Source organism: Schistocerca piceifrons, chromosome 2 (genome assembly GCF_021461385.2).
Source record: "Schistocerca piceifrons isolate TAMUIC-IGC-003096 chromosome 2, iqSchPice1.1, whole genome shotgun sequence".
Classification (NCBI taxonomy): Eukaryota; Metazoa; Arthropoda; class Insecta; order Orthoptera; family Acrididae; genus Schistocerca; species Schistocerca piceifrons.
Window position 1 is genome coordinate 811,506,437 of NC_060139.1, and position 14,241 is coordinate 811,520,677.

The following is a 14,241-nucleotide window of genomic DNA, read 5'->3' on the forward strand; positions in this document are numbered from 1 at the left end:
TTTTATGAATTTATTTGTAAAAGTATTGACAGTGTAAATTAAAATGTCGTGTGGTGCCTCTCCTGCTCCAAGTCGGCCCGTTTGACGTCCGACCCTCCCCTCCCCCCCCCCCCCCCCCACCCTTACGGGCATGTGTGACTAAGTGTTTTAGCAAAATAAAATTTGTATGTATTTGCAACTAACAGCAACTGATTTGGGCCTCTTTCCACAACCTGATCCGCTCTGTCCTGCGAAACCAGATTTCAATGATATTTTGTCGCTAACGTAAACTGAATGACTCATATATTTGAAAACATAGTTAACTGCATTTTGGTACTGCACTTCGGATCCCTTTGCCCGTACGCAATACAGGTTTGTAATTAGCCAAAAGAGTGAGTCCCCCATGAAACTTGTGCCTCTGTCACGACATTCCCCCAACGTTACAACTCCACACTCTCCACATCCTTTCCCAACGAAACTTTACTCGCCCTCCCTTACCCGAACAAGAAATCCGCCCTGATATATGCTCATCCTGCCAGATCTAAAAGAACCCACTGCACCTTCCCCAGTCAGGGCTTCTCTGGTCTCCACTCCACCCAAATTCTAAGCCTTGCTCCAGAATAGCATCCCTCTTCATTCTCCAGAATTCCTCCCCCAAACATCCGCCCATACAAACACCGTCTTACGCACTACCCCAACTGCTATGTTCCCATGATACTCCTCCTCCTGGCACTCTAAGCGCATTCATCAGTTCACTCATCATGTCTCTGTGATTATGATAGTCATACCGGCGTTTTAGTTTTCTAATTTATGCGACTGTCCCTTATCTTTTGTGAATCATTCGTTCGCCATTTCATATCTGTCAATCTTTTAATTAATCAACAAACCTGCGTTTTATATTATAAAATATGCTACTGATCTATGTCTTTTTATTGTGTCAGACGTTCATTTCTTCAACTGCCGTGTCCAGTTTTATAATATGTTTTAAACTTTGTACACTCGTAAGCCTGAAAAGCCCCCGTCCATATGGGGCGACAGGAATGAAATTACAATAAAGGGAAAAAAAATTAAACACAGTTACAACATATGAAATATGTATTTGTCACAGAGATATGAAATACAGTTTCAGAAGGTTGTTTGGTATCTATGGAATCAGCACATGGTCAGCAATGGGTTTGGTTGGGTTGTTTGGGGAAAGAGACCAAACAGAAAGGACATTGGTCTCATCGGATTAGGGAAGGAAGGGGAAGGAAGTCGGCCGTGCCCTTTCAAAGGAACCATCCCGGCATTTGCCTGGAGCGATTTAGGAAAATCACGGAAACCTAAATCAGGAAGGCCGGACGCGGGATTGAACCGTCGTCCTCCCGAATGCGAGTCCAGTGTGCTAACCACTGGTCAGCAATGTCGTGTTGATATTAGAAACATGTCTTGTGTGTAACAGAAATAGAATATAAGTAATATCAAGTTAGGTTAGAATCAAAGAGTCTGTAGCAAGGTGATACGATCGACTTTGCTCCCACAACCGAGAATCGATTACTTGAATGTCAAGACGGTGTGTGCCTGGACACCAGTGCGCACGTATGGAGGGAAACAGGAGCTGTGTGCGGGATAATTCAGACCCCGCAAATGTTGCCACAGCATGCCGAGGTGCTGATCGAAGCGCGCGCCGCAGCACGGTGGAAATTTAGGGGGCTTGTCGGCCGCGCAGTTCCCTTGCGTAAATTCACCTCGCCGCCACCCCCTGCCCCAGCCGCCACACTACCGCCGAGGCTCACCACAGTGGCATGCGGCGGAGACAAAGCGCTGGATCTGGGAGACCGCACACTGGAATCACGAGCATTTGTCAACGCGTCTGCTCGCCGTGCGGCAGCGTCTCGAAGGGCCTAATTTGCATTGTGGGCTTGCATTCTCTTGCACTGTACACAGTCCGAACAACAGTCGGAAATACGCAGATCGCTTCTTTAAAAAAAGCCCCTTTCCGCACCACTGCAATACTCCCAAATCTAGACTAGGAAAATAAATCGAGCACATCTAAACGCTTGCCAGTCCACATAGAAAGAGCGAAAACAGGTAGCGAATAAAGAATAGAGTGAGAGCACCAAGATTTTAACAGTTAATAGCCGAATAATTTATTAAGTAAATAACTCACAAATCACCCCCATCAAGGGAAAATATTACACCTAAACTACGATCGGAACTGAAAGTTGATTGAAACGAAAGTAGAAAGTTCCGAAATATTTAAGGAGACATGCGATGTGTATCGAATATCCATGTTATTCGATTCGGGATGTTGTGTTCTTATTGTCATATCGGTGGCTCGTTGATGTGGAACCACCTTTCTATGACAGAAGTATGATAATAGAAATTTAGTCGGGGGAAATCTGGAAGCCATTTTGGAAGAAGCCATCTTGAATTCAGCTCAACTTGCAAATGCAAAGGTGGTCATGTGTGTGACATATCAAACAGAATTACACGACCCGCCTGGAGTGGCCGAGCGGTTCTAGGCGCTACAGTCTAGAACTGCGCGACCGCTACGGTCGCGGGTCCGAATCTTGCCTCGGGCATGGATGTGTGTGATGTCCTTCGGTTAGTTAGGTTTAAGTAGTTCTAAGTCTAGGGGACTGATGACCTGAGAAGTTAAGTCCCATAGTCCTCAGAGCCATTTGAACCAGAATTACACGAGGAAAACAATTGTGTCTTATTTTCATTCTCGAGTTATGTCGCATTTTGTAACATAAACACTACAAATTATGGCGGAGGTATTGACCAGCACTCTATAAGGTCTGGTACCAAATTCACACATTACTCACTCACTTTAACCCACAGAGATGTGAATCATGTGAAATACGTGTGTTTGAAATGCAAATAAAACATACCTATTTTTATTTTGTATCTGAAATACTTTTTCAAAAAGCATTTTCTGTTTTATTTGAAAGACTTAAAATATAGATATTTTGTATTTGTAAAATACAAAATGCTCTTGATTTATTTATTTCATACTTCGTGTTTTCATTTATTTAAAGAGCCATTTGCTTAAACAAAAGTAATTCCACGACGGACACAGATGGCAAAATAAGCGCCAAAGCCATAACCGTCAATTGAATATGATTGCGAGCATAATTATTAGAAGAGGCAGCAATATTTGAATGCACATTACATGTTTAACATTATTATTTGTTTAATGTAAAACACACTGGAATCATCGGATAACGCCAAAGGAATTGAATAAAGGAGTGAGCGAGGTCCCCATATTGCATTTAATGGCTTCAAGAAACATTTATAAGACCAGATATCAGAGTAATTCATACAAAAAGTTCCTGATGCAGCCATGTCAAAATGTTAAGCACTTTGGAATCAGTGCTCGAGATCTGCTAAAGCTTGTGAAGCTTATTTAAGATCGAGTGGAAAATCCCATACTAAACCATGTCCAACGCGATGGAATTCATACTATAATCTATGAAGACTTACTCACAGTCAGGGTTATTCTAAATGGAAATACAGTTTCTTAATGAAAACAAACTGTTCAAAGCCTATTATTGACGGCATCAGAAGTTTACTATGGGACAAAGATATCTACTATAGATTTTAGAACTAACGAGAAGTAAAGAACGCTAAGCAGATTGCAAGTGGATAAACCTTCGTACTGTGGTGTTCTGATAGAAGTTATTAACGAAAGTCTTAATACAGGACCCATAAGCAAAGGGTGGCTTGTTAGCAACAATATCTAATCCTTTTTTCAATCTGAAACTGGTACCAAAGCCTAGAAGAGATTACGTGAAAGAACTGTTTACTTCAGAAGTGCGGAAGATGAAACGAGAAGATGAAGATGGGAAAACCTGCAACGGTCAGAGAAAAATGAGCTTTAACCTATATTTACGTTTGCTGAGGAGTGCTTTTTCTGTAGCCAGTGATAGTGCCAAAACTAAACTAGATCTGGAACCGCTACAATATTTAAAAGGTAATGACAATGGTTTAGTTACCTTGAACAGATATCCAACTGTAAAAATTTTTTTCCTCAAATATAATACTTGTTTACCAAGTTCTGTTCCTACTAAACGTCAATTTTCCTTAAGTGGAACAATACTGAGGTGGTATAAGCGGAACGTGAAAGATGAAATATATGAACAATTATTGGCGTTAAGATAATTGAAATAAATGGCATGTAAAATGTTCACAACTGAATGAAGGTATTTTGAAAATTCGTATTTTCAATTTCGTATTTAAATACTTTTATTTAATACCATGTTGTATTTAGATATCAAATAAAAAAAATAACCAAGTAATAAACACTACAGCCGGCCGCCGTGGCCGTGCAGTTCTAGGCGCTCCAGTCCGGAACCGCGCTGCTGCTACGGTCGCAGGTTCGAATCCTGCCTCGGGCATGGGTATGTGTGATGTCCTTAGGTTAGTTAGGTTTAAGTAGTTCTAAGTTCTAGGGGACTGATGACCACAGCAGTTGAGTCCCATAGTGCTCAGAGCCATTTGAACCAATAAACACTACAGGTATAAGGTTGCCTGGGAGTGGAAAGACTGGCCGAAATAAGGATTGAACATCATTTGAATCAAGACTTTTACTAAGAAAACAGGAGCCTCAGGGGGCCAAACAGGGTTCAAAAAGGAGACTTAATTAATACTATCTCTCTTAACTTGGCCAACGTGCACCCGCAACTCTCTTTATTAAAGAGCCTAATCATGTCTGGAATGGATACCTCCAACACCTTATACAGACTCACAGAGCAGGGTGACTGTTTTCTGGACACCTTACTTGCAGAGGCTCTACCCCCAAAATTTCTCACAAAGACTATATCCCCGACCTTAATATTCTCCTGGTTTCAGCCCTGATTGTACCGAGCCACTTCCTATTTATGGGTGCTCTGAATATTTGCCCCAGCCCTATCTCAGGACTAATATCATTTGGCAACAAATCATGTATGAAACAGATATCTCATAAAGTGGAATTAAGGGGACACACAAACATGAGAGAAGCGGGGGTAGCTCTGTGTACCTCATGTGTGGCAGTATTAAAGATTAGGTGAAGCTGTGGTAAAAAAGATCCCATTTACTTTGAGCCTCAGAGTGGAAAATAATAAGGTCACAACTCTTTAGGTTACGATTAACCCGCTCCGCGAAAGTAGGTTGGAGGTTGGCGGGGGGGAAGTAATAAGGTCTCATGGTGAAAGTGTTTCCTGATCGGAAGCAGAAGTTCTGAAACTCCCTTGAAGAGAAACAACGGACATTATCGCTGACAATGACATTCGGAGGACTGAATCAGGAGAGAACCTTACTCAGGTGCCTAATACTTTGTCCAGCAGTAATACCTCTACTGGGGAGCAAACTGAACCGAGTAAACCATCAACCACCACAAATATGTAGCGCTGCCCACCTTGGGTCCTCAGAAGAGAGCCGACATAATCTTAAAAATATGCTCCCTGGCGACCTCTGCCCGAGTGTATTGAAGCAACCCCATATGCTCATCAGAATTCGGCTTAGCCATCTCGCCTTCCTGAAACTGATTAACCATTTTTCGAACATCATGATACAGGATAGGCCAGTTTAGGGACTCACATATCTTGTGAAGGGTTTTACATACCACCAAAAAGCCCTCCACGACATAATTATGATAATACACTCCTGGAAATGGAAAAAAGAACACATTGACACCGGTGTGTCAGACCCACCATACTTGCTCCGGACACTGCGAGAGGGCTGTACAAGCAATGATCACACGCACGGCACAGCGGACACACCAGGAACCGCGGTGTTGGCCGTCGAATGGCGCTAGCTGCGCAGCATTTGTGCACCGCCGCCGTCAGTGTCAGCCAGTTTGCCGTGGCATACGGAGCTCCATCGCAGTCTTTAACACTGGTAGCATGCCGCGACAGCGTGGACGTGAACCGTATGTGCAGTTGACGGACTTTGAGCGAGGGCGTATAGTGGGCATGCGGGAGGCCGGGTGGACGTACCGCCAAATTGCTCAACACGTGGGGCGTGAGGTCTCCACAGTACATCGATGTTGTCGCCAGTGGTCGGCGGAAGGTGCACGTGCCCGTCGACCTGGGACCGGACCGCAGCGACGCACGGATGCACGCCAAGACCGTAGGATCCTACGCAGTGCCGTAGGGGACCGCACCGCCACTTCCCAGCAAATTAGGGACACTGTTACTCCTGGGGTATCGACGAGGACCATTCGCAACCGTCTCCATGAAGCTGGGCTACGGTCCCGAACACCGTTAGGCCGTCTTCCGCTCACGCCCCAACATCGTGCAGCCCGCCTCCAGTGGTGTCGCGACAGGCGTGAATGGAGGGACGAATGGAGACGTGTCGTCTTCAGCGATGAGAGTCGCTTCTGCCTTGGTGCCAATGATGGTCGTATGCGTGTTTGGCCCCGTGCAGGTGAGCGCCACAATCAGGACTGCATACGACCGAGGCACACAGGGCCAACACCCGGCATCATGGTGTGGGGAGCGATCTCCTACACTGGCCGTACACCACTGGTGATCGTCGAGGGGACACTGAATAGTGCACGGTACATCCAAACCGTTATCGAACCCATCGTTCTACCATTCCTAGACCAGCAAGGAAACTTGCTGTTCCAACAGGACAATGCACGTCCGCATGTATCCCGTGCCACCCAAAGTGCTCTAGAAGGTGTAAGTCAACTACCCTGGCCAGCAAAATCTCCGGATCTGTCCCCCATTGAGCATGTTTGGGACTGGATGAAGCGTCGTCTCACGCGGTCTGCACGTCCAGCACGAACGCTGGTCCAACTGAGGCGCCAGGTGGAAATGGAATGGCAAGCCGTTCCACAGGACTACATCCAGCATCTCTACGATCGTCTCCATGGGAGAATAGCAGCCTGCATTGCTGCGAAAGGTGGATATACACTGTACTAGTGCCGACATTGTGCATGCTCTGTTGCCTGTGTCTATGTGCCTGTGGTTCTGTCAGTGTGATCATGTGATGTATCTGACCCCAGGAATGTGTCAATAAAGTTTCCCCTTCCTGGGACAATGAATTCACGGTGTTCTTATTTCAATTTCCAGGAGTGTATTTGAAAACAGCCGTAACAAGCGCGCCAGGCAGACTGATTTCAATCTCTTCATTCCGGCGCCCAAAGTGGCAGAGATTGTCCTTCCACAATTCGTACACGGGAATTTGCCAACCGGCTCTCAAGTGCTCATTAATGGAGCCCAACTTGGGGTCATGCTCTTACTGTTGCACAACGTCAGGAAACGATGCCGGAACCTCGGTAAGCACAGAATTAACAAGACCTTCTACCACCGTGGCATCATGGGAAGAGGAACTCTCCTCTTCGAACACTCTGCTCAAGGTACCTACTACAACATTATCGTATCCCATAATGTGGTGCAGGTAAAAGCGGAGGCGAAAATTCGGGCAGTCCATCTGGCAATATACCCAGTTTTAAGCTAGTGAACCAGAATCCAACTAAGGACCTGGTTGTCCATCTCCAATGTGATTTTCCGGTGTTCGAGGTAATGTTTAAATTTCTCTTGCGCGAAGAGGACAGCCATCTCTTCGAATTCGTAAGTACAGTATTTCTTCTCAATTTTCTCATAAATAGAGGATTTCTTCTCAGCTGGAGACAGGTACATAGAGCTGTAGCCTAAGGGCCTCCACCCACTACCTTCCTCCTGAAGCTACATGGTGGCAACTGAGATAGAGACGTCGGTTTGGAATATGAAGGGTTGACTGAAGTCAGGAATGGTCAGAACAGGGACATAACTCAAAGCGACCTTAATTACATCAGCCTGCTGGTTGTCTTTCCAGACAAACGGCTCACCCTCCTTTCGCAACAGGTTTAAGAGCGGATAGCCCAACAAATTTTGGAACGAATTTCCAGCAGAAGTTAATCATTCCAATGGAACCGGCTACCCCTTTCTTAGTCTTAGGAGGGTGGAAATTATAAATATCTTGGGTCCTACACTGATAAATCCTGAGCACCTCAGCCGAGACTAGATGCCGAAGAAATGATACCTCGTGATGAGGTAAGGTAACTTTTGGTGGTTTAGCAGTTAGCGCTGCTTGCATCAGACGCTCCAAAAGCAGTCTTAAGTGCTCCAGATGCTCAGAGAAGGTGGCATTGTAAAAGACAATATCGTCAAAGTACCTAAACATACATACACAGACACACACACACATGCACACGCACTTCAGATCTCCGAGCATGGAACCGAGCAACCTAGAAAGGCCGAAAGGCACTTGTTTGAATTTATATAAGTTCCAGTCAGTGCAAAAGGCAGTGGCCACCTTGGATTCTTCGGCAAGGGGAATCTGGCAACACGCCTCGTTAAGATCGAATGTGGAAATCAGTGGGCCCTAGAATCCTATGAAAAACACCTGTTTAGATCAGCAAGAGAGACAGCCCCCCCAAGATTACTTTGTGATTAAGGACATGACAGATGACAGATGATAGCCCACAAAGGGTCTGAACACGCCCCCCCACCCCCCCCCCCCCACCCCAATTATGCTTCGGCTCCAAAAATACCGCTGATACATACGTCGAGGTGGGCGGCCTTCTAAGCCCCTCAGCAAGCATTTCAAGTATCTACTAACTCGTGCAATACTTTAATCTTAGGAGGACATAGCCGGTAGGGTGATGGTCGGAAAGTAAAATCCGATATTCAGTACGATTATTCGCATCTAATTTATCTGTCAAAACTTCCGGGAAAGTACACAATATTTGAAGGTGAGCCTCATCCTGATCAGGAGATAAGTGCACAACACCGACCTCTGCCCCACTATAGTTAGTACCACAGAGACCTGCCCTTCTAGAATGGCCGTGCACTCTAAATTTCACCTCAGGTCTAAATAAAAATAAAATTTCCCGAGGGCGTAATCCAAAACTAATCACGTTTACTTACAAAATCACACTCCAATAGGAGCTCAGTGCTTAAGCCCTCCGCCACCATCACCTCCTTGGGCCAATAAGGTTTCCCAACGCAACAAGAAATACATCTGGAGCCTATCAAAGGAAGAGCTCGATCATCAACAGTTCTACAAGTTCCACCCACACGCTTTAAAGATCTGGTGTCGGGAGTACCACCCGTGACTCATTAAGGAAAAATGGTTGAAATGGCTCTGAGCACTTTGGGCCTTAACATCCGAGGTCATCAGTCCCATAGAACTTAGAACTATTTAAACCTAACTAGCCTAAGGACATCACACACATCCATGCCCGAGGCAGGATTCGAACATGCGACCGTAGCGGTCGCGCGGTTCCAGACTGAAGCACCTAGAACCGATCGGCCACCCCGGTCGGCCATTAAGGAAAGACTGCTGCCAGAATCTAACAGTGCACAGAGTGGCTCATGATTTACGTGCGCGCATACAAACAGAAAATGATTATGGGTCACCCGTTTCACTTTATTATATGCACTCAACAACGTGATAAAGGTGCCACGCCGCCCCTGGCTATGGCGTCAGCTGTCGAAAGGTATTTTTCAGTTAACCTCGCACTGGCGAGCAAAATGCCCCTGACGACGCGATAACGCCTGCCTTGGTATATCTTCATCTGACTAGCGAAAACGGCGCCCGAGGTGGATTTGGCGTAAGATTGAGATAACACCTTCTCACAGCCGCTCCTTTGACGGCTTGTTTAACCCCCTCCACAAGGGTGACTAAGTTATCCAAGTCACGATAGGTAGTCGGCCTCTCGACAAACAAGACCTAGGAACGATCCTCCAGTTTAATCCCTTGCAAAATTATGGCAACAGTTTCACACTCAGCCAACTATGCATCAAAGGCCACGACTGCCGTGCATACTTCACGAATATACACAACTAGGTTCTCGTAATCACGTTGGACACGAAAATAATATTGATTAATGAGGTCGTTTTTAACCCTACCATGCAGGCGCTCCCTTACCACGCAGACATGCATTTCCCAACAACCCTTCATCGCTGAAACCTCACCGACCATTTCAGTGAAGGGCACTTGACAGAAAAGATACATCAACTGTTTTCCACGACATTTTAAAAACCTTTAACTTGTTCTCCTAAGGTAACAGCACCACTAAAATTTAACAAACTCCTGTTGAGTATCGATATCAAGATATTCTGTCCTGCACAACACATTTAAGAAGGAATTAGGTAATTTACAAACTACGGTCGCAGGTTCGAATCGCGCCTCGGGCATGGATGTGTGTGATGTCCTTAGGTTAGTTAGGTTTAAGTAGTTCTAAGTTCTAGGGGACTCATGACCTCAGAAGGTAAGTCCCATAGTGCTCAGAGCCATTTGAACCATTTTTTTAATTTACAAAACTGAACTGCGGGTTCCTATATCATCACTTCTGGAACCAAGAGAAACCATTTCCTTTTCGGCAATAAACTGAGCCCCTGGTCGCTCTTCCACTTTCAGGCACTCAAACTGTTTTGCAAATTTATCATTATTATGGAGTTGATCAACCTCACGGTTTGAAATGGGAATCTGTGGCTTCAACTCCACGCAGCCAGTGCGTAATTCACGCCTGCATGCGGTATAACTAAGGGCGATGTGCCACTAAACCGAGTACACTTTAAGGTCTGCTCGATCTCCGACAGGAAAGCGACGCAGTGCTCGATGGCCACACTCACCTGACCAGTACACTCCGCCGTCATCTGCACCGGAGCCCCCAAAGCTGTGCGAAAATGCGCCGGTAGCTCTGAGACGTCCCCGTCCTCTGCCAGTCTCCAGGAAAAATTACGTTACCAATTAGGTCAAGAGGACCTTGACTTATTAAGAAGGGTTCAAATGGCTCTAAGCACTATGGGACTTAACATCTGAGGTCATCAGTCCCCTAGACTGAGAACTACTTAAACCTGTCTAACCTAAGGACATCACATACATCCATGCCCGAGGCAGGAATTCAACCTGTGACCGTAGCAGCAGCGCGGTTCCGGACTGAAGCGCCTAGAACCGCTCGGTCACAGCGGCCGACTGACTTATTAAGACGAAACTATGGGTAGACAAAACCATTCGAGAACAATTACTGATAATCGATCAACGATGTTATCAAATATTTCAGTGGGATCAAATGATGAACTCCCCAAAAGCCATTCAAGGAAACATGAAGTATGAATTTACAACCAATGCTATTCTCTTTCCAAAAATATACAAATTTTTGTGCCACTGGTTACTATTGTTGAAATATTTACAGCAAATTTCAATAAAAAAACTGAAATAATTCACCAATTGAAGAGGCATAAGTCTTTAAAGCAGAGGGGCCACAAACATCTTTAGAAAATGACTGAAATGCAGCAAATATTTCAGGTTTACTTAAAAAGGAGTTCGTTAAAAGAAAACAAAAACAATCTGCGTCATACAAAATCACCAAGCTTCGGGCAGTGTGGTCCGGACCAACGGACCGTAAGTTGCTTACGCCAGGCCCGATATGCTGCTCGCCACACTCCTTTTCTAAGTAATCAGTGGGTACACGCTCCAAGGTACAAACGTGCAATGACAGTCTGATGAACGGAAGTAATTTTTAAGTAAAACGAGTAAAAACTTAAGTCATCAAATTACGCGCTGTCAGAATAGAAAAAACGGCTGTGAAAAGCTTCCAAAAGATAAGGTAACTGACCAACACAACCTCCCCCCCCCCCCCTCTTTTACTTACAAATTTTCACATCAAATGTTGAAAAGGTCGCACCTGTTGTTGAATACACAATTCAATTCGTCTAATCATGTTTCCAAACACAAGCTGTAACATTTCTTTTGTAACAGAAGCAGTGAAAGTGGATATTGCAGTTTCCAATTCATCGATGGATTTTGGATGGTTTTTATAGACAGTTGCGTTCGCTGCCCCCCAGAAGAAAAAGTCAGGTGGTGTTAGATCAGGCGATCGTGGAGGCCAAAGTCCTTGTAAAATTATGCGATCACCAAAAACATCAGCAAGCAGTGACATTGAAACGCGAGATGTATGTGCGGTTGCACCATCTTGTTGAAAATAACCGTTCAGTATTTCACTTAACACAAGTTCTCCTGTGAATTGGTACAGAATATCACTGCAGTATTGTTGTGCGTTTATTGTTTCGTTGAAAAATATGGGACCCACATTCCGACGTCTAGAAATTGCAATCCAAACTCTATTTTCACAGAATGAAATGGTTCCTCATGAATACACAATGGATTGGCAGTACTCCACATACGAGAATTTTGGGAGTTCATGTGCCTGGATAAATGAAACCACGCCTCATCAGCGAAAAACGTTTCATTAAAAATATCCCTTCCATTTTGTTGAACAAAAATTTTTGAACCATTGGCAATAATGCAGTCTCTTGCCATGATCAGTATTTTTCAATTCTTGCACGACTGTCACTTTGTATGGGAAAAGTTCTAATTTTCTCCTAACAGCTGTGTGGGCCATTCCGACACTACCATCGATTTCCTGGGCGAGTTTTCTTACTGACTTGTTCGGACTCATGGACATTTTATCGGAAATATCGAGTAGTTTATCCTCAGACAAAACGCTAGGACGACCACTTCTCGGTGCATCTGTCACTGAAACCATACTTCGAAATTTGTTAATCAGATCTCGCGCAGTATCGCGATGTGGTAGTGTTGTCGCCGGTAAAACTGGATTAAATGTTTGATAAACTGAAACTGTGTATTTATCGCCAGCTTTGAACACTTGTTCGACTAAAAACACACGTTCTCAATGGTTAGCATTTTAACAGTGGCAAAAACGAAACAAACGAACAAAGTAACTAAACTTAAACGTACACCTCAACACGTAACGATACACACCAACGATACTACTGACGCTGGCTGAGATAAACGAAACAGTGGAATGTCGGGAGATTCCACTTGAAGGGAAGTAACCCAGGCAGGCGAACAATCATACGGCACGGCGGAGAGACGTTTTGAACACCCCGTAGCAAAGAAGTTTAGCGGCCAACCGAGATTCAGCTTCGATTGAAGCCACGAGGCGGAAACAGTAAATACTTAACCGTCGCGCAGGACGGAAAACATGGTTGGAAGGAAGACGAGAATGTTTGGCTGATGAAGCTCACCTACGTAAAACAGGCTTGGCTTGGAAATATAACCCACCAAAGTACATACAACAAGATTTGCCCCAGCTAAGTGCATAAGCTTCCGGGTTGCAAATAACTGAAGAAAGCGAACTGGCTATTTAGTGCACAAGGTACCACCCAAAAAGAAATTGTGGATGTCATAAATAATTAAAAATGAGTCTACAAAACGCCAATGATTTAAGACACACAATCAAATCACACCTCTATGAGAATTACCACACGGAAGCCATTATGATTTGATACGAGCGACATGCTCTTTAAATCGCCTGGCCAGACACAGGGCCTGCCGCGGTGGCCGAACGGTTCTAGGCGCTTCAGTCCGGAACCGCGCGACTGCTATGGTCACAGGTTCGAATCCTGCCTCGGTCATGGATGTGTGTGATGTCTTTAGATTAGTTAGGTTTAAGTAGTTCTAGGGGACCGATGGTCTCAGATGTTAAGTCCCATAGTGCTCAGAGTCATTTGAAGCATTTGAACCAGACGCAGGAACCGGGACCAACAACAGTAGGCTGAACCGAGTCCGATATAGACGTAGCAGTGCAGAAATACGAGCAGTAAGGGAACCAGTCACAACTAACACGCTCACAGCAGGGAGCAGGATCAGTCTACGATTGACGCCTGGTCTCTGCATCGAAGCAACAAAATTAAAGTAGCACACCGACCATACAAAGCCGCTGTACGAACACAAACAGCGGAAAAACTTGGAGCCGCCAGGAGATGTATGGACGACGACGACCCCCAGACCTGCTTGGCCAAAGGAATTATGTGTCCACCCCCGTTTCCGGTGCACCTCCCTCGTACCCGTAAGATGCTCAGTCAGGCCAGCCTGGAAGTCACACGGACGGTAGAACAAACAGCGATCCAAATGGCCCACAGATCTGCGCTGTCCGTGCTGCCTCTCCCGGAAAACGGTGTCAACGACACTCGCGGCGGAGGTGCCATGCCCCCTTCAAGCCAAAGATCCTGTTCCAGAACACCTGGTAAGAACTGCCGGCTGCGCAACGGCTCACCAAATATTTGTATTTTGAAATTAAATATTTTTAATAAACTATTCAACACATCTCTGTTAACCAACGAATGTACCGCAATGAGAGCACAAGTATCAACAAACAGCTCCCTGATGTGTGCAAGGTTTCTGAGCTTCATTGCATACGTAATTGCTGTCACATGTTCCTCTACACAGGTATCTAATGGACCCTAAAATTTGGGAACGTGGCGAAAACTTCACCGG